The sequence below is a fragment of the Ambystoma mexicanum genome, chromosome 3q, assembly GCF_040938575.1.
Source record: "Ambystoma mexicanum isolate Mex_15411 chromosome 3q, UKY_AmexF1_1, whole genome shotgun sequence".
NCBI lineage: Eukaryota > Metazoa > Chordata > Amphibia > Caudata > Ambystomatidae > Ambystoma > Ambystoma mexicanum.
This window is the reverse complement of record NC_090926.1, coordinates 439,262,526-439,283,324: the sequence shown is the minus strand read 5'-3', so window position 1 is coordinate 439,283,324 and position 20,799 is coordinate 439,262,526. Positions and strand designations below refer to the sequence as shown.

The 20,799-nt window shown below is 42.4% G+C and overlaps 1 long non-coding RNA gene across 1 annotated transcript in view; it reads left to right on the top strand.

Annotated features, from left to right (window-relative positions):
- The window catches only part of LOC138581873 (uncharacterized), a 76,046-nt gene extending 55,520 nt beyond the window's left edge, over positions 1–20,526 (top strand). The window contains exons 2-3 of the long non-coding RNA XR_011304836.1: positions 7,634–7,709; positions 20,403–20,526. This is a non-coding gene — a long non-coding RNA (uncharacterized lncRNA). The remainder of the gene's footprint in view (positions 1–7,633; positions 7,710–20,402) is intronic.
- The last annotated feature ends 273 nt before the right edge of the window (positions 20,527–20,799 follow it).

The following is a 20,799-nucleotide window of genomic DNA, read 5'->3' as shown; positions in this document are numbered from 1 at the left end:
CTCTTTGTCTTCCACCTCCTCCTCCTCTGAACTCACACAAATAAGATACACTTCCTCTTTCCTGTTGCCCCTCTATCTACCCCTCCCTTCTCTGGGTTGGCTCATTGTCCATTGCCAGTCTGGCCCTGTTTTCCATCCCAGTACAGTTTGTGTACTGACAAACATTTCAAATAGGGGGGTAAGCCATGCCTCCACTCATGCACGATGCAGCACATCAACTGCAGCTCGACAGGCTGATTGCTTGAGCTTTTGTCTGGGCCTTGATTCCTTTGACCCAAAGGTAAATCTGTATGTTAGATGGGTCTGTATGCTCTGTATTAGTCTCTGGTGGTCTAGGGTCTTTGAGCATGACTGAGTGTGATCACCATGTCTACAAAGCTGTGTCGTGCAGCTTTGTGGACTAGTGCATTGTGGTTCCAAACGTCTCTCTGTGTGTCTTTTTCCTGCACCAGCTGACTGCCAAATTCGACCACATATCTAATTATTAGTCAGATCCTAGTCTCCAGACAATTGGCATGTGACTTAGGATCTTTCATGTCCCCTGGATGCTTCTTATTTCTTTGCCCTTTGAGTGTGATATCACTAGTAAAAATAAGAGAACACAGAAAGCATCTTGTTGAGTTATGGCATGAACAAAAGTTGGGCTGCTGAGAAAAAAACACTCATGGAGGGGGCAGGAACTGAAACTCTCTCACCTGCCACAGCCCACCTCAAGGGTAGGAATGCAATGAACTGCTCAGTGATATGCCTCTCACCATATGCTCTGACACAGTCTTGAAAAGGCCAGGGTAGAGTCTCAAAAAACAACAACACATGGCACATACAAGACACACACTCTTTCTCAAACACACGATCAACAATAAATGATAGCAAAACACACACACACACACACACACACACACACACACACAATCAATGACAACAATGGGTGGCAGCACACACACATGCACCGACAAAATGGTTGGAAGTAGACACACTACAAGAATGGCATCGTATGACACACATACACAGAACTGCAGCAATGGGAGGCAACACAAACACACTCACAACAGATATGAACATCAAGACACACACACACACAGACATCTTCACAAGCACAGACACAATAAAGGCGATACATGGCAAACCACACTCAAACATGACAATGGATTGCAATACACATTCAACAGCAGCAGGTGGCAGACACACACATGGATGACAGCACACGCAGAAACACACACACACACACACATACACCAGCAACAACTGATGGCAACACACACATACACACAATAAGTATTTCAAAACACACTGCCACAGATACACACACACAACATCAAAAATAGAAAACAACACACACATATACATATATACAGTCGTAATATCAATAGATGGCAGATCTCTATCACATGCACAAATTGGTTGGTAGAACACTCACAATAGTGGTGTCAGCACACTCTACAAACACACACACACAACAGAAACAATGAAAGACAATAGCTAAACACAAACAAACTAACTCTCACACTGATAGGTGGCAGCTACACACACACACAAAAAGCAACACTGGAGGCCAGGATACACAACATGACAACAACAATGGATGGCCACACACACACCAATAACAACAATGACAGAAGGTAGCACACAAATACACACACTTACAACAAATACCAATATGTACACATAACAACATTAACATAAGATGCCATCTCACATATACGTACACCATAGCACTGGATTTTAGCAAATGCACAGGTGCTGGCTGCACATACTGTGTCTCCCAAACTAGTCCCTGTGGATATGTCATTCAGGTGGTCAGGACACGGCCATCACTATTGGATCCAGTTCCTAGGGGTGGACCAGTGAGGCAGAATCACCTGGATGGGGGCCCTCGGGGAGTGGAAGTGGGACACCGATGGGTGAGAGGCAGCCTCCCCTTCTTTCAACACCTTTCCCCCTCCTACCACATAGGATATTCCGAAACAGTGCCCCCCCTTTTCCAGCACAAACACTTTCACACACCACAGACAACTGACTAACACCCGAGCCCTTTACCTTGCATTTCCCAATACAAGGGTCAGACATTGTCAGGCAAGTGACCAGAATCACACAAATGTGATGGCCCTTTCCCTTCCCCATAGGTTTAAAAGGTGAAGCACAAGGGCCCACTATGAGAAAAGCAGACCACATGATGAGACAGCTATCTAGTCACAGCAGTTCTAGAGGAGGAGAGGAAGAAGGCAGCAAATATCGAGAGGCTGACAAGGAGAGATGTGTTGTCCTTTCCAACCCAAACCCGTGAAAACTCTAGCCAAAGGAATCACCAGACCACAGAAAATATCTCAAGTGTGTTGCAACTGATGTCAATGGTACATGGAGCATGCCTACACTGATAAGTAGAATCAAGGGAGACACCTGCTACCGTGGTTCCATTATTGACTCCAGATATTCTGAAAAGCTAAGCGGTTCATCACAGCCGGTAAATTGAGGGGAGAACGGATAAGAACCAAACTGTGTTAAACAAAAGCTGCAAAGTAACAACTTAAGGGAAGTTCAAAGAACTGTTAGAAAAGAGAAGACCAGCTGCAGAGGGATCCGGCACCACATGGGTGCTTACTCGAGAGGCTCTGGTCAATGATGTGTTTGTTGAAACTGCTGATTCCAGAAGGCCTTGTGAAGGCCTTAAAGGAGCGGTTGAGGTGGTCATACAGGGATCTAGCCAAAGCCTCTGTAAAGTCAAAAGTCTTTGACCGGCAAGCCAGTAAAAGCTACAGGAGACAAATCCCGTTCATTGAGAAAGAAGACAGAACTGTATGTGTGACAGGAGTGAACCCGATGGAGGGAAGTCAACAGTTCATTGTTTAAAAGACAATAAGATTTGTGAATGGAAAATGTACAAGGGTACTGAATCTAAGCAAACGGTCAAGAAGGGGTCTGAACCCGACAGAGGGGGAGCCCAGGGTGAAAAGTCATCACCCAAAGACTGGTGAATATAAAAGGAGAAAATTAGCGAACTAGAGCAATAGTGAACCCGGCAGAGGGAGGCTGAGAATCAAGAGGGGTCTGTACCGGGAAGAGGGGGGGCAGGGGTGAGCCTTCATCACCCTTACTACCGTATGAAAGGAACTTTTTGGTTTGATATTTTTTGACACTCGAAGGCAAGATACTTTTTAGTGAAAAGAGACTTGGCCATCGAGGCTTCTAATAAGCTGAGAACGGAACTGTAATCTCGTGCTGGGGAAGCTCGAGAATTGTGATGTGCTCAAGAGGCTAACCTTATCCTATTCTCAAAGGGAGACCCCAACTACTGCATCCTGACATATTATTTTAGAACACTTCATTCTATCCTGTGAACCTTATTCCACACTCATTGTTTGTATTTAGCGTAAGATTTGGCAATAGGTTTTTCTTATTATAGGCGCTTTTTATTAGACACAACGCCACTACGACTGCTTTATTATTTGTTTGATGGTCGAAGCTTGCTCGCATCAGGTTTAGATTAAGCGTTTATTCCACCCACTTCTGCAGTTTGCTAAACACCCTTGAACTGTGATCACTAGTGTCTGTCTTTACTGTTGCCACCATGAGTAACTTACAATACACACATAACATACCATAACACATTGCAGCATTCCCAAACAAGAAGATTGGCAGCACACACATCAGCAACAACATAAGGCAACCAAGACACTAACAATGACAGGTGGCAACACACACACAGACCAATATTGCACAAGAAAAAACAATGAAATGGAACACACATACAACAAAAAAGATGACACTGATGACACCGAGCAAATCTAACAGCAACAGACGGCAGCACAAACAAGCACAGAAAAACACACACACACGTGTGGCAGCAAACACATAGAAACAAACAAACACACACACACCATCAATATATGATTATAACACACATACACTGTAAATAGGCTATTAACCAAGACTGGACACAATGGGCTGGAACCCTGTCCGCTAGGGTTGGGAGATCTACCAGTAAGCCACCCACAGCCAGTCCCAGCCGTGAGGTGAATGGTGGCAGCAGAGAGGGTCCCATTTCCCCCCACCTCCTGTTTGTGCCAAAATGGTTGCATGCAGACCCTTATGTCCTATAACCACAAAAGGGATTGGTGGAAGGTTTTGAATATATCTGAAACACTGATTTACATATATAGCGGGACACCTTTTGCAACGATGCAGATGAGCTAAAAGCGGTGTTGTGTAAGGTTGCCCAGAGCAGCGCCAGCTGTTCATATTTATTAAAAACCTTTCCATCAATCACTTTTTTTGGTTCTTGAGCCTTATCTCCCACCATGCCTCTTGGCAAAAATGATCACTTAAGTTCCTCTTATTGTTTCAGATCTAAATCGATACCAGATTGTCATCCTGACCAACCCAAGAGTCAGACATCAAAGAGACAGACATCACCCACATCAGAAATAAAAATCCTACAGCACTATCGAGCGTACTCAAAATGAGAAAGAGCCGGGGCAGAGCCACCCGCAGAACAAAAAAGAGAGAGAGAGCAATAGGAGAAACCACAGCAAACACAGAGACAGTGTGGTCACACCAGTACTCATTGGTGGGAGTCTATACATGCAACATGAATTGCTAAACCACCAGGGACATTTCACATGATTTTCAGACACCACCGGAAGAAGTATTATCAAAACACCAACTGTTGCATTGAATTTAGAATGCCACCACTGCTTGATAAACACCTGCAGCACCAGTGAGCAGAAATCAATACCTTTTCAAAGCTTCCCCGTGCACATCCCGGAGTGGAGCTAGCACTAGAGAAAGAGCAGGAGATTGTCGAAACAGATGAGGTATTGGTTTAGCAGTGATAGTAGTTATGTAGTTTGAGTGTGCATGTTTGTTGACCCGCCGCCGCCGTTGTTTCCATACCGGGTGATCTCGAGTCCTGCAGGCAGAGGTGTCATTCCTGCCAGGTCTGACCTCACTGGTTTAACACCGCCCGCCTGCAGGCGGACGTAGAAACACCAGCACCATCACAATATGATGCCGGTGTTTCCATGGTCCCCATTCCCATTGAGTCCTAAAGGACTCAATGGGAATGGGGATTTACCGAATCCCACCTCCGGAATTCCTGGGTCACCGAGGTTGTAATGCCCCGGTAAATCCGGGAATCACAGAGGCGGAATGGTAATACGAGTCCGGTGGTAACCGAGACGGAAAAAACGGCAGGTTACCGCCGGACTCGTAATGAGGCCCCATGAATTGCAGATCACACACATGCATACACACAAACACACACACAAACACACAACACACACAACTACACAATGGAAGGCAGCACACACAACACTGGATTACAACAAACACACACGCATACATTCAAAATCACTGGTTAGCAGTCCACACATGCACAGACACACACTGTCGTGGTTCACAGGTCCAAGTCGCAGGAGTGGCACAAACCAACCACCCCCGCAATAGTCTTGGGACCTGCAAGACACAGCTTACACAGGTGTCTTTAACCACCACAGGGAAGGAGGGTTATGGTATTGTTGATTGGATAGGTATGGGGGTTGTAGGGAAACCGGAAAGAGGGTTAGGAAGAGGTTATGGATAGGACTGGGGTTTTTAGGAAAAGCTCAGATCCTTGCATACGTTTATTCAGCTTCTGCAGAACGTTGCTGTGATGCATCAACAATCCCATTCCCTGCCACTTCCCCTCTCTGCCCTCCCAATGCAACAATACACATACATACACACATCAATAGAGTGAGAGAGCTTTGTTACTTGAGTGGTTACATAAGCAAGCATGCAGACTTAGCTTTTGGGGATATGGTCCCTGAGGAGTGTTCCTCTGTTGTCTGCTATAGGCCGTCAAATCCTGTGATGCGCCAGTTGTTTACAGGAGCAGGTTCATGCTGAAAAGAACAACCACATTAGTGCGTGCTGTATGCTTTAACACGTGTGGGCAATTCACTTGTATACATGCATCTAAACTAAACACTCATTGCGCAAATCTAAGTCCTGCGGCATGCGCTGCTGCATGTGGCTTTCATTCCAAGACAGCGTAAATTAAGAGGAGGCTTTAGCGACCTACAACGTGGACCTCCACATGTGGCCTTTTGTAGTCATGTGGACTCATGCGAGTGATTCCTGCTTTCAAGCGTGCGCTGCCGCACGTGTCTGCCTTTCGTTTGTAAAACTAGGATAATTTGTTTAAACCCTCACGTGGCTACTTGTTCATTCACATGAGACAGGAAACACCCCAACGCACTGTGTCTATTGCGAACTTGTAGCTATGATTCACACACGTCGTAGTAAGTATTGGTATCAGGTAAGCAAAGGGTTAAAGCAAGGGTGCAGTGACTTAGCTTCAGTATGGGCTCAGGGGTTGAGGGGTGGGTTGGAGCCCCATGCACGTTCCCCCACGTTCCCTTTGCATGCGGAGATGCGGGCTGCTCCTCCAGTGGGACCTCTCGCATAGGCTTCTTTGTCAGGAGGAACTGCTTGATGCACATCTTCTCCACATGCAGACTCAAGCACAAGCCCCTGGTTTGAGTTGCGCGCATGCGCATTGGCATGCCCCATCCAATCCGGCCTCTCTTTGGTTCCTGGCTGCCCAAGTCTTGCTTGAAAATTACGTTTCTATACGTTCTTCCCCAGCCCAAAGGGCAAATCAGTCTTCTATAAGGCTGTATGCCCATGAGGCATGTGTAAAAGCATTTCGAGGTTTGGTGGCAGTCATTTTTGACAGTGCTGCTACTGCCCCTATAGTTCTGGTTACCTTCCTCTTCCCTTTTGTCTGTTTGCCCCTGACACACACACACGCACAGCAACAGAAATGGGTGGCCGCAAACACAACACACACGCAAACATGCATGACCACAATGATAGAGGTGAGAACAGAAAACAACACGTCAATAATGAGAGATAATGACACACATACACACACATACCGAACAGCAAAAATATATAATAACACACACACTCACAAATACTTCTTAATTTTAAGAAAAAAGAAAGCATACATTGTCTATGGTTACATGGGCATAGATTAGTTGTGCACACATTGAGATTTCACTCATGAAACTCACAGTAATGACTGAGCAATCCGCAAAAAGTTAGCATCTAAAGAGGATAACTTCTCAAAGCATTAGGCTCAAATAATGTGAGAACTTATCACCATTATCTATGACTTGTAATTCATGGAATTGAAACCACAGAAATGGTTGTTGCATAATACAACTGAGATATGTCTATTTTTTTTCGAATATCAAGAGAGATTAGTCCCATATGTGTTCTGTAGTTAATCAATTTAATGAATTTCGTAGATTATAATATTGTCTATAGTGTGCACAAAATGTACATAAAAAGACAACTGACTAGACTTGGATCTTGTTTACTGTGTCACTTTGGGAGAAGTATGTTTATTTTAAAGTATTCATCAATAGTTCGGAATATCCATACTGGACACTTAATCATAGCGTAACTCTTTATACTTTTTTCAGCCATGACTTACTACATTGACACTGTATATGCTGTTGGCGCCATCCGGTTAAATGTTTTTTATGGCACAGGGGACCTTTGGTGTCTAGTAACTTCAATTTATGAGTATGTTACTTTTGAAGCTCTTGATGAGGACTTGACATGGGTCTTTTTTATGTACCTACAGATTGTGTTACATTTTGACAGACTGTGCCGTGCACTGCCATTGATGACTCCACAGTTGTATCCAAGGATTTAATAAGGTTAGTGATATGTGAATGGGCTTCACTTTTCATTTTTTGAAGCACTTTGATTTTAATACTAATTGCCTTGTATTTTGTTATTACTTTCAGAAAATATTAGTGGTGTATGTGTCTGATGAAGCAAGCTCATTTCGAAACACATTAGACATAAAATGTATTACCATGAAAAATTGATGACATTTTATTAGTAGATGTTTATGAAGGAGGTGTTTTATTAAGATCATCTTTGTATTGCTAACAACAGAAAATGTGTGCATCTTTTTTTTTTTTAAATCATACTAATGGGATATAGCATGACTAAAATGCATACTTGTATTATGTGACTCTTTAGATTTGCCTAAAGTAATCTTTTTGGGAAAAGACGAAAATATATTTTATGTTCCTTTTTTGAAATATTAAATCTTTACTTAAATAGCTATCTTTGTTTGAAAAAGTGATGTACTTCACATAGAGTGTGGTGAGTTCAAACACAATTTTTTGAGTGTTGTCTTTTTTATAAAGGTTTTGGGGGTCATTACGACCCAGGCGCTAATTGCGCCAACTTTACCACCATGGTGTAAACTATGTTTACACCATGGTGGATGGGGGATTTACCGCCCCATTCCAAGGTGAGTGGGGCGGTAAATCCCCATTTCCCATTTTCCCTTCCCCATTCCCATTTTTGCCCCATAGGGCATAATGGGAGTGGGGAAGGCGCTAATTACGCCACCGTAAATTACGGTGGCGTAATTAGCATCATGGCAGGTTAGCGCCATGGATTTTAACGGCTGCTAAGAGCAGCCGTTAAAATCAGAATAGGCGTTAAGGGTTAACAACGGCGTTAACCCTTAACGCCTGGGTCGTAATGAGGCCCCTTGAGTATTAGATATATGGTGTACCAATCACTTCCTAGCGCCATACATTGTTTGATTTGTATGTGAACTGAAAATATTATATAACTTTAAATATGATTGAGAAAAGTGAGTGCAGCTGGTTATTGGTGTGTTGTGTATTACTATAGTGTGCACACCCTTCCATGTTGAAAATGTTCTACATCAGATCTGCATGAAACCACAACTACATGCAAACAATCACACACAAACACTCACAAATACTGGATGGCAGTACACAGCCGCCGCTCTCCACCTGCAGTAATATTTACTCTTCTACAGCCTATACAGGACCAATCTGTAACCGGTCCTCATTCGCCACTGTAACTGTGCTATTCTCTGTACACTATACTCTCGGTATATTCTATGCTTGTATGTAACTCTCAGAGCCTTGACTAATGTATGCTCTGTCTGCTGTATTAAGATGTAACTGTGATATTCTCTGTACACTATACTCTAGGTATATTCTATGCTTGTATGTAACTTTCAGAGCCTTGACTAATGTATGCTCTGTCTGCTGTATTAAGATGTGTAACGATATGTAACTCTGCTGTGCACATGATTATGCGCCCAGCTACCTGAGGGATCGGACACGATTTATAAATAAACTAACTAAACTAACTAAACAGAGAATGATAACCGAAACAAAACAAAGATGACAAAACACGCACACAGACTTACGCATGTAAAACAACAACAAATGGCAGCACACAGGCAAATGCACTTTGGACAATAACAGGAGAAGGTGACACATACAACAACTGATGACAGGACAGAGAACACACTACCAACAATGGATAACAGCATATCTAAACACAACAACAAATGGGAACACAAACACACAATTCAACAGATGGCCAACCACACACACAAACACACACATACACAAATCCCAGAACAACAGAAACAACACCAATGGATACTAGCATACACAACATGAGAAACAAAAACAAATGATAACAGCACATGCACATAAAACAACCATGGACAGGACACAAGAATACACACATACACACAAAGCCGATTTTAAGACGCAAACACAAAAACAACAGTAGATGGCAGCACACACATAATATAGTTGATGACAATACACACAGACACACACACACACAACAATAACAACAGAGAATAGCGCACACACACAAACAGACACACACACACACACACACAAACAACAAAGTATGCCAGCACCCAGACACTCCTGTCACAGAGCCCCCTCACGAGGCACACCACCAATCACCATGTGCAAGAATGCTGATGACAAGGGGGCAGTTGGACTTAAGTATGCTAGGTCTAACTGTGACAAATCAACTTCCGGGTCACCAGTGGTCCAGGGTTGAATATTGGTTTCTAAACCATGAATCAGCCCCACACCTCTAGTACATCAGAATTGATCCGAACTGATTGAAAACACAAGAAAATTATAAACCTCCTTGTCAAATTGTGTTCACATGAATGGAATGACAGGCTTATCTCCAACAGGTTGTGGATTGTTGGTTATTTGCAACACAGCGAAAATGCAATTATTGATAAAAGGGACAGTCCATTCAAGGATGTACAAAAATATATACTTTATTATTATCACAACAGACAGGTCTAGCAAACTACAAAATACAACCCACCCTGTAAAGGAATGTAGAGGACAGACAGTTTCAAAGAAGGAAAAGGGATGCACTATGGATACTGACAGGAGGGTAGTCGGTAGAATAATTAATCACAATAGTTCAAAGGGTTGGAAAATGTCACTAGGGGCCTTGAGAAAAGTATCAGGGGGACAGAACCACAATGTAGCTTGTGCTGTAGCAGTTATTGGGCTCAACAGGGTCGAGTTGGTTCAGGGCGCTTTGCAGCTTCTGTGACATAGTTCAAGATGGGAGACAGTTGCAGGTTTCGGACAGCAGGCAGTTTGGTGAGAGAAGCTGGACGGATGGCTGCATGCTGGCCTACACAGCAGTTCGGGGTCAGGAATCATTGTCTCAGTGCGGGTCAGTGGTTCTGAAGCACTGGTCGAGGAATCTCTGATGGCTTTAGAGACTGCGGCGTAACAACAGTCAGCAGTCCAGTCAAGTACAATTCGAGGGGCAAAGAATTCTTTTTCTATACAAAGACCGGTAGATTGGGCAACACTGAAGCCCTGAATTTAGATAAAGACAAAATTAACTGTCTCAAAGGGAATTAACTTGATAAAAAAGAGAAAAGCACTTCCCTCAAACATAGGGGCAACAACTTTTTTACTTTCCCCTCTTTTCTAGAAGGTTTTTCTATATCATATGTAAAAGAACTTTTGCTGACATTTTGTTTCAGTTTGTCATGTTGTTTAATATGTTTCAAAAATGTCTATGATTTCCCCATTCATCTTCTTGTAGCTAATGAATCATGAAGTCGAATGATTGTGTCTGCTTTTGAATTTATGTTATGCACAGAATTTATGTTACACACATTGCAAATATCAATACAATTTTGTAAGAAAATGCACAAATGATTTGGACTAAATTATTTTTCCAAAAGGAATCGTTGATTTACCGTCTCCAACCTGCTAACGATTAGTGGCAAATACATGATTGTTTGTTTTTTCTCCCTCCAACCAGATCACCCTCACTAGAAAGTGGACAAATAACACCACTAGTGGTTTGATAATACTTGTAGCACTCTCGCAAAGCAATAGTCGAGTACTTGCTCCCACAGTAACCATTTAAACATAGATGTAGTCCAACAAAGGGTAGGATACACCTATTGTTTATGTATCTCAATTCGAGGGGCATGACTGGTTGAACAAGTTTCCATTAAGGCAGATGTTGGTAGATGCTTGTCAATGCACTCCTCCTAGCTTCTTCACTGGGCTTGTGTCATACTTTAGGTGGGTGGCCTAAAGCCAAGGAGAGTGTTGCAGACAGCTGCCTTGTCCTTTGTTTAGGTCAGATACTCTCTGGCACTTCCCTCCTATAAAGCTAGCTGTAGAGCCTATCAGGGCAGGCTGTCTGCTGGCTGGGTACCGGTTCTAGAGCTGCTGGAGACACCCCTGGATTCAGTATCTCCCTCTATTGCCTCCAGTGAGATGTTTAGCAAAGGGATCTTGCTTCCCTCTTGGAGATTCTGGCCTTCCTTCAGTGGAAGAAGATGTAAGGCACACTGTACCTTCAGCCAGTTTCCAAATCATGAGTTCTTCATTCTGCTCTGGTGAAGCCTTCAGATCATCTCCAAAAGAGGGGCCAGCCCTCTTTAAAGCTAAATGGACCACTGGAATTGGGTGTAGGCTAAGCCTACCTTAATTAACCAATCCTGTGTCCCCACCAAAAATATCCTGCATGGATGAGGTCATAACCAGAGAGCTTTGTAACAGAAAAGGTAAAGGGGTGAAAACATATAATACTAAGTTGTACCCATCTTCCTTTCTGTTGTGGATCAAAAGGTCTCTCTGGTAATGGAGCTCTATTTGGTTCCTGGTTAAAGAGGCAGTTCGCCCTTGAAGTTGTGGCGAGATCAGACTTTCTGTCTCTGTCAATCCAGATACTCGTACCTTCTGAATGGGGTCTCCCTGTGTGTATGACTATTGTAACATACAGTCCCACACATGACATTTCACTGTCAATTAATAGTGAAGGCAGGAGCTGACATCAGATTGACACAGTGCATATGAAAGGGTCTTAGGGGTTTCCTGTCTACTTTGTTAGCCTCTGCAGCTAGACCCTTTGTGGGCTGTTTGAATTAAACTCTGATTAGTATGCAAAGCGTGAATCAGCAACAGGGCCCAACTAAAGGACAAGGTGGGCCCATGGAGCCCTTGTTAGTTAATTAGACTGGCCATGGCAGGGGAAAGGTTTGGTTTTCCTCCTTCTGTTGAGGCATTGTGTTCTCCACATGTCAGATCCCAAATAATATGACACAGGGTTCTGCGGCCTGTAGGCTGTGTCCACACAGAGTAAACAGGTCTATGCGTATGTCATGCAGTGAGCATAGGAACATGTGAGCGGATAAGCCCCACACATTCTAGAGAGGTTGATCTACCATCATTAAGTTTCATTTAAATTTTCTGAAAACCCAAGCGATCGCACACCCACCGTGCAGATGTTCAAATTCATCACATGAACTCCAGCCTCAGCATGTGAGCCACCACGCTGCTGAGGGTCTACTTCATCATCAAGGCAAAAGTACTGGCTGAGCCCATATGCATTTCCATGCAGGGAGCCTTGCTTGTGCTGAATGTCCATATCTAACTCCTGTCGGGAAATGGCCCAACGCAAAAGCTTAGGGTTCTCCCCTTGTTTGGCCAATAACCATCGAAAAGGCCAATGGTATGTCTGGATTGTAATGTGTGACCCAAAGGTGTAGGGTTTCAGCTTCTCTACGGTCCACACAACTGGGTAAGCCTCTTTTTCAACAACAACCCAGTTCCATTCCCTTTTGTTAATCATCAGCAGATGTAGGTGACAGGTTGCTCTACCACTTGAGAGTTCAGCTGAGCTAACCCAAAATCACAGGTGTCTGTTGGGATAATGAACGCCTGACCATAGTCTGGTACTTTCAGAACTGGGGCCCTGAACAATGTATTTATGTATCTTTTATTATGTGTTATAGTTTAAAATGTCAAACTTTTCATGCAAAACAGAGTACAATCAAAAGCCAACCACAAATAGTACATTTATCTACAAAAGTAAGCAAAATTACTAGCATGCACCAAGCTTATGATTTAAAAATCACATTAAAATATCCAAAACTAAAATTCGAAACCTACAGATATCCTTTGTTAAAATCAAACATACTTTCCTCTTAATTAAAAATCATCATACATTCACAGTTGGTTTAATAAAGTAACAATAATAAAGTAGCCCAGTTGGTTGGGAAATATCAGAACTAAAAATATCATTGCTACAATGACCATGGAAGTTGGCAGGTCTCCAAGCAAAGTGCATCAAATTCTGGCAGTCACTTCAAGCATTTCAAAGGATAGGTATTTACCAAATATTTTAACATGTATACCAGAGAGTTGAGGGCATACTGTTCCCAGATGGTGTATGGTTTCTACTTCACCAGAGTAGAACCAACACAGTCTCACAGTGAGACGGAGGAATACTTTCATGTGCCCCCCTCACTACAAATGTTGGAAACAAATTCAACTTTATATACAGCTAAACTCGCCGATTTTTTATAGAGGGATATTTGCATAATATTGCATTCATAGAGCCCACTGGTCTTATGTCATAGATAAAATGTTCAAGGACTCTGTAGGAGGTTAGCTGAACCCCATTATCTGACCAATCCATTTCATAAAGGCGCTTCTTGGCTGTGTCTGGCCTGCATGAGAACACTTTCTCTGTTATACCTCCACGTGCCATAATCTAAGTGCAGTTTTCTGTCCATAGTACTAGGGGGCTTCAACTACCTAAAGATAATACACCTTGTAACTCTACAAAAAAAACAAAAAAAAAATCTGCCCGGAGGCACAAAAGGCTTTTATATAGTTGCAGACTTCTCCAGTCCATCATAGTCTGGATCGAGGTAAGACCTAATATGTGTCTTATAGCTGACAATGGGGTACTCTGGGGCAAGGAGAAAGGAGAGCACCTTACGCCAAATGTTGCATTTACTGTCATTCATTAATACCCACCTCTGTACCATTGATGACCCGTGAAATCATCTTTTGCTGATAACATTTCAGCAGTGAAAGGAGGAAAAACCATCCAAATTTCTTCTCAAGTTGTCTTAACTGCGATACTTAAGGTGTTACTGCAGTCTTCATAACTGAGCATTGTTTGTAAAATGTCTTGTTACTACAATTGAGAATTCCAAGGTATTTAAAGAATTGTACTTGCTCCAAATGTTGATCATTAATCCACCATTGGAATGTTTTAAAATCCTTTCTTGTTTTATTTAGGACAATTTGAGACTTTGCCTCATTCAATTCCAAACCTACCCCCCTAAAGTATTTATCAACTGCTAACAAGGCTCTCTGGAGGCCAACTTGTGTATAATCAAATACAACGAAATCATCTGCATACAGAAGCTAAGGAATGAATAAGTTTTCTATTTTCTGAGGATGAGTTTTCACACCTTGCAAGGAGCAGCCTAAATCTACTTTATGAGGGTTAAATAGGAAAGGGGCCAAGACGCATTCTTGGCACAGTGCCCTCTCACACTTTATCCAACCAGAAGAATTCCCGGTGCCATCCAACCTCACTTTCAGTCTTACTTCGCCGTGTAGAGCCATCAACATGTCAAGTAAGGCAGGCGGACAGCCTTGGTTCTTTAACTACAGGAGGGTGTGATTTACAAAATCAAAGTTTTTTTTTTTTTGTTTCTGTCCAGGAAGGCCGCACATATTGGTCTCCCCTCCTCCTGGATCCGCCTCATCAAAAGAGAGATAACAAGACAGTTCAGAGAAATACCCACCCTCCCCCCATTATAAAGCCAGTCTGGTATATATAAATACACAGGGGGATTTTGGTTTCATTGAGAAGATATTTCAAGATCAATGATGACAAAATGTTATATGAGCCATCCAATAAAGAAATTGGGTGGTAGTTGGCTGGATCCAGTCCATCACCTGCCTTATAAATGAGTATCAGTGTGGTATTTCTGCACGTGGGTGGATTTGTCTCTGATTTTAAAGTGAGGTTCGACAGGCCAACATGCGCCAGAACGTTTGAAACTTTTAGATCTAATGATTATTGAGTAGACCTCCTCCTGGGTTATGTTAAGAACATCTCAAAGGGATGAAACCTGTCGCAATATCTTGATTAACCCTGGGATAGGAAGGGGGAGCTCCACATATAGTTTTGAGAAAAAGTCAACCCAAATGTTGGCTGCAATTGGATTTACCTGCAGAGACATTTGCACATTCTTCTCTTTCATAAGTAAACAAAAAAAAGCCCCACTTTTTGCATTCCAAGAGGCAAGCATCCTCTCTGCATCATATTGATAATCCAAGTGTCACTTTTCTTTCACGTGATTCGAATATTAATGTTGTAATCTTTTCAGAAGAGGACAACCTAAACTCCCGATTTTTCTAATTGCCCTTAATTAAAAACTTTGTTTTCCCCTTATTGGTGTCATCATCAAAAACATGCTTATGTAGGCTCTTTCTACCACATCCATCAAGCATATTATGGGGCATCTAGCCCACCAGGGTATCTTGAATAAAAGATGCAAATATCAGTGTGCTAAGTGTTTCCCTGTGAGTCAAGTATAAACACTATGACATTTTGGTATTAAATCTAGATGCACATGTCGGCCTCCAGAGTACCCTATAATTCCTTTGTCCTTTTTCAACATACATGTTGAGAATTGTGGATCTGTGTTCAATACCCAGGTGAAGTGAGAGTGTTAAAAAACAATGATCACTCCCTCCCAGACTGACCACAATTAGGTTTTCAGCTCAATTAAAAAGATCCATAGACAGAAAAATGTAATCTAAGGTCGAGACCCCACCATAAGTTACCGTTGGCAAATTTGGGGGAATATCACCCTTAACATTACCATTTACTAGAGTAAGATCCTAAGAACCTAAGGCCTCTTTCCATATATGTTCTCTTTCCTGTGCCTCAAAAGTCTTTGCCTGCTGTCCCAGATATTTCTCATGTAAACATTCACTGTTCAAATCACCTCATAATATGCAGCTACTTTCTCCCGTCAGATATGTCTCCATTACCTGATCTATCTTTGCTAAAGAATTCATTAAATCATCATTATTAGGATTAAAATAGACATGTACAATCAAGCAGACATGCAGATCAAGTTCCATCTTCACATGCATTACTAGGTTAACTACTAATATATCTTTTTCTTCCAATGGAGGTTTTTCCATTAGAAGTTTACAGTCGTTACGAACAGCACACACCAAACCTCCAAATGGTCGCTACAGCAAGCCTTTTCTTGCTGGTTCATAGCAGAAAGTATAACCTTCTAATATCGGTTATTCTAAGATCTATGAATCCTGTAAAGCTATGAATTCCGAGGTACCCCAAAGACATTAAAGAGAAGACAGATGAGCAAAACCCTGGGTATTCCAGGAGGATATCTTAAATTGTTTGTCTCAGAATTGCCCATCTACCTTAACATTTTTCATATGCAGGGTGTTCAGGGTAGGTGACAGATCTTTCAGAGCCCACTGGATTTGTCATCCTGCTGGAACTGTGATCTTCACAATTTACTTTAACCATCAATAATTGGCATGGCACCACCTCCATGTGAGCACTTTCACTGACAGGCTCTCCCTCCTGCACAGATCATATCCCATTTCTTCAAAGGCCTGCATTTCAGTCAGAACTACATTTCTAATCAGTTCTGATTTGAAGCCAAGCCTCACTATATCAACTTCCCCCAGGTAAATGAATTGGACCTGAGCTAGGTCTCCAGATTTTACTAAGGTTAGTTTCAGTATTTCAGTTCGGGCCAACACATATGTTCTATTTAGTGGAAGAAATTCTCAAACTTTCCTTTCCACTTCTAAAAGGTATACACTTCTGCACAGAGGATTAGTATTACCTTTACCATTATCCAGTTCTGAGGCTAAATGTATCTCCCCTTTTCTAGAACTCTAAATAGACTTTGGGTTACCTATTCTTCTTTTGTCTTTTTTCGGAACCCAGTTTCTCATGAACTTTTTTCCTGCAGTATTCCAGTTAGAAAAATGCTGGAAAAACCTTCTCCACACCTTTCTTAGGGGCAACCTTAGAGGTTGCCCCTGACTTAGAGTAAACAGTATTTATTTCAGCCATAAAGAGACCCTTTGGTATAAATGTACCTTCCACTCCAACCACACTTTTGTCAACATTCCCACCTTCATAGATATTTTTAGGAACAAATTCAAGGGCGGTGGATTTTAGGGATACTTTTCTACCACTAGACTTTACATTCAGACTCCAAATGAGGCACTTTACTCAAATATTCTTTCCACAACAGCTTCTGAGTCCGAATGGATAATAAGAATACTCAGATCCACAGATTTGTTCAAAGTTTTTATAGGCTTTAAGAATTTAGTAATTACCCCTATTTTCAACGTCAGTCAATTCGTTTTGGATTTAATGCACAGTTCTTCATTTCACCACTCACTAATACTGTTTCCTCCACTTTTTCCCTCTCATCAACACGTGGGAAGGCAATAGTAATAGTATCACATTCTTTGTAACTCACATCCTCCTCTAACCCACCTGGATTTACATGTGGATACCATTTGAGTTGACACAAACCTTTACGGGAACACATAGTGGGTTCTTTGGTAGATTTTTCTGGTTCTTTGTTTTTTTCTGCCTTACAGTAGCTGTATCATCAGTAGATCCTGTTCCTAGTGATGCACTACTGGCTTGCTGAACAAGAACAAACCCCTTTTCCACCAACAGGCCATTGTCTTTCAAATCTTCTAGATTCTTATTAGTAGCCTCACCAAAATCGATTTCCGATACCTGAATAGCCATCGAGATGGCACATCGGTTTTATGGGCAACTCTTCCGTTTTTAAAAGGTTTTAATTAAGCAGTATGCCCCGAGTGGCGGGGGCATTACCTAGTCAGGTAATGCCCCGGGGCCCATAGTTATAGGCCCGAGCGAAGCCTTAACGGAGTCCATTTTCCCTTTCCATGGCGGCCTTCGGGAGCTGACGCACTGGGAAAAGAAGTGTTCCCAGTGTGTTTGCTCCTGAAAAAGGAGAAATCAGAAGGTAAGTGGGTTGGGAGGGTGGGGAGGAGGCGAGGAAAGGTAATAAAACATACATGAGTTTCTGGTGCGGGGCGATGGCACTTTCTCAGCCGTGTGGAGGCTCGGAGCGGGGATAGCCCCGCTTCGAGCCTCCTCATTGGCTGAGGGGCTGCCACTCCCCACGCCGGGAACAATGGCCATGGAATCCCGGCCGAGGGATTCCCGGCCAGGTAACGACCAGGTGATAGACAATCAGAATGTGTTTTACTGAGTACTAATAATCTTTATTAGGATTATAAGGAAGGATAATAACAGCATAATTAGGACCATACAGAGGGCCAAATAGACAGTCTATTCGAAGAGAACAAGAGCAACAATAGACTGTTCAATAAGATGCTGGGAAAGAAAAAAACAGGTAGGTTAAGGTGATAACAATATGTAAACCCAGCCAGGTTACAGAACACATTCTGTATCTACAAGATAAATGGATAAATAGTGGACAAATAAGGGGGAATAATGAGGGGACGAACATGAGAATAAGAGGTAGGATGGGAGGGAAAGGAGCATATAATTATGGAACAAAGTAAGCTTTGGAATTGAATTACGATGCAAACCAAACAAATACAAACAAACCAATGCTTAAATCCATTTGAAGAAGACAGGATGGTACAACAAGGCAAGAAAGTGGATAATAGAACTACTTAAGAGCCATAGGATGTCGAACAAAAGTGATGCAAGTAACAAATAAAGTGATCCCATTTAGCTTTTTTTGGGAATGGCATCAAGGTAGATCGCCATGCAGTGTTCCGTTCTCTGCACATGACATACATTGTTCCACCATCCCTTCACGGAAACATTTTGCACATTTTTCCAATTAGTATTGACAAGTTTAAGGGTCAGAGCAATAAGGAGGTCATAAAGTTTAGTTGAGTCCTATAAGTCAATGGTAACAATGGCATGACTGCCAAAAAGACATTTACAAAAGAAAGGGGAACCTCGACATCAACGATTAAATGAAGAAATCACCACACCTACTTCCAGAACTTGAGCACATGGGGGCAATCAAAAAATATATGTTTATAGGAGGCGGAGGCAACACCACAGGATCAGCATTTGTAATCCATCCCAAATTTGATTTGAGGAGTTATGAAGGCTCTGTGGGTGAAAAAATACAGAAGTTGTGTGACGTTAGCAGAAGTGAAGACTCTCTTAATCCTTGCAAATAAAAGAGACCCGGTTTTGTCATCCAGATTAGCACGAAAGTCCAATTCCCAATCAGATTGCATGGACTATTTGGTGGTAGGATGAGCCGTAAAGCACAAAACATTATAGAATTTAGCAGCAGGGGCAGTGGAAGCCATGGTTAAGAGCAGAAGTCTGGAGGCATCGGGTAGAAGAATACAATTCGGTGAGCACTGCAGAGCATCCAGACAGGCATTAACCAATTTAATGTAAAAGTTCAGATCCGAATCAGTGATAGAAAACAGGCCTTTTAACTATTGGAAAGATCGAGGGGAGCCATTATCTATAATGTGATAGAAGACTCTGATGCCTTCAGCTACCCGGAACTTGCGATAAAGTGCCCTGTGATTTTTAATGATAGCTTTGTTATGCCATAAAAATGCAGAGAGATTCCTGGTGGGGGATCTGAGGTCAGGGAAGAGAAATCATCTCAAGGCGGAAAAGGAGGCCTTCATGGGGCCTGAGAAAGCAGAGGAGAAATGGCCAAAGACGTAAATTAATTCAGTAATGTCATACAGGAGTAGCACATTTTTTTTCCAATATGCGCCAAGAGGGGATGTGAAAGGGAACAGAAGTGGTGAACCAGCAACAGGTCTATCTGAGTAAGAATGCGAAACTGAAAGGTGCAGGGGACCCCACGCTCTGGACTGGGGTATTAACATACCAGAGTCCTGATCATTGTTTCGGCTCCAGATGGTAGAAATGTCTTCTATGTATACCCTAAGAATTTGTTGTCAGTAACGTAGCACTTCCGACGTACAGCCATTAGCTATTCCATGATTAGGGGCTGTCGGTTCCAGAGTCCTGATCATTGTTTCGGCTTCTGATGGTATGCTTATGGACTTGATCAAGTTTAACGCACCCTAATGTATGCGCACCTATTTCTTGATGGATCTCACTCCATACCGTGGTGCAGAAATTTACCAATTTACATCTAATTTGGTTATTTTCAGCCACTTAGATGACGTTAACACACGCATGAGCATGCGGTTAAGGGTTTTATGCACTACCAGAACGTCTGGGGCCACTTACCAATATTGTCAACATCTTAACTGAGATACAGTGAGTTCATCGCTCCCAACATGGTAAGTTACCCACACCTAGTTGTGTATACATTTATGTCAGTATCCTCATTGCCAACTTCGGTAGAGTTCATGATGGATTTGTCTTTTTGCAGGCACTGATGATTGTTTGTATGGCCTCCTGCTATTTTGCATTTAAATACATGGTCCTTTGTTGCAAGGTCAGTTATAGATGGTATTCCCTCTGTTATAATCATGCATGCCATATGCCAAACTCCTGGGTGAGTCTTTTATGGGAGCCCCAACCACTTCATGACATCTGCTTTCG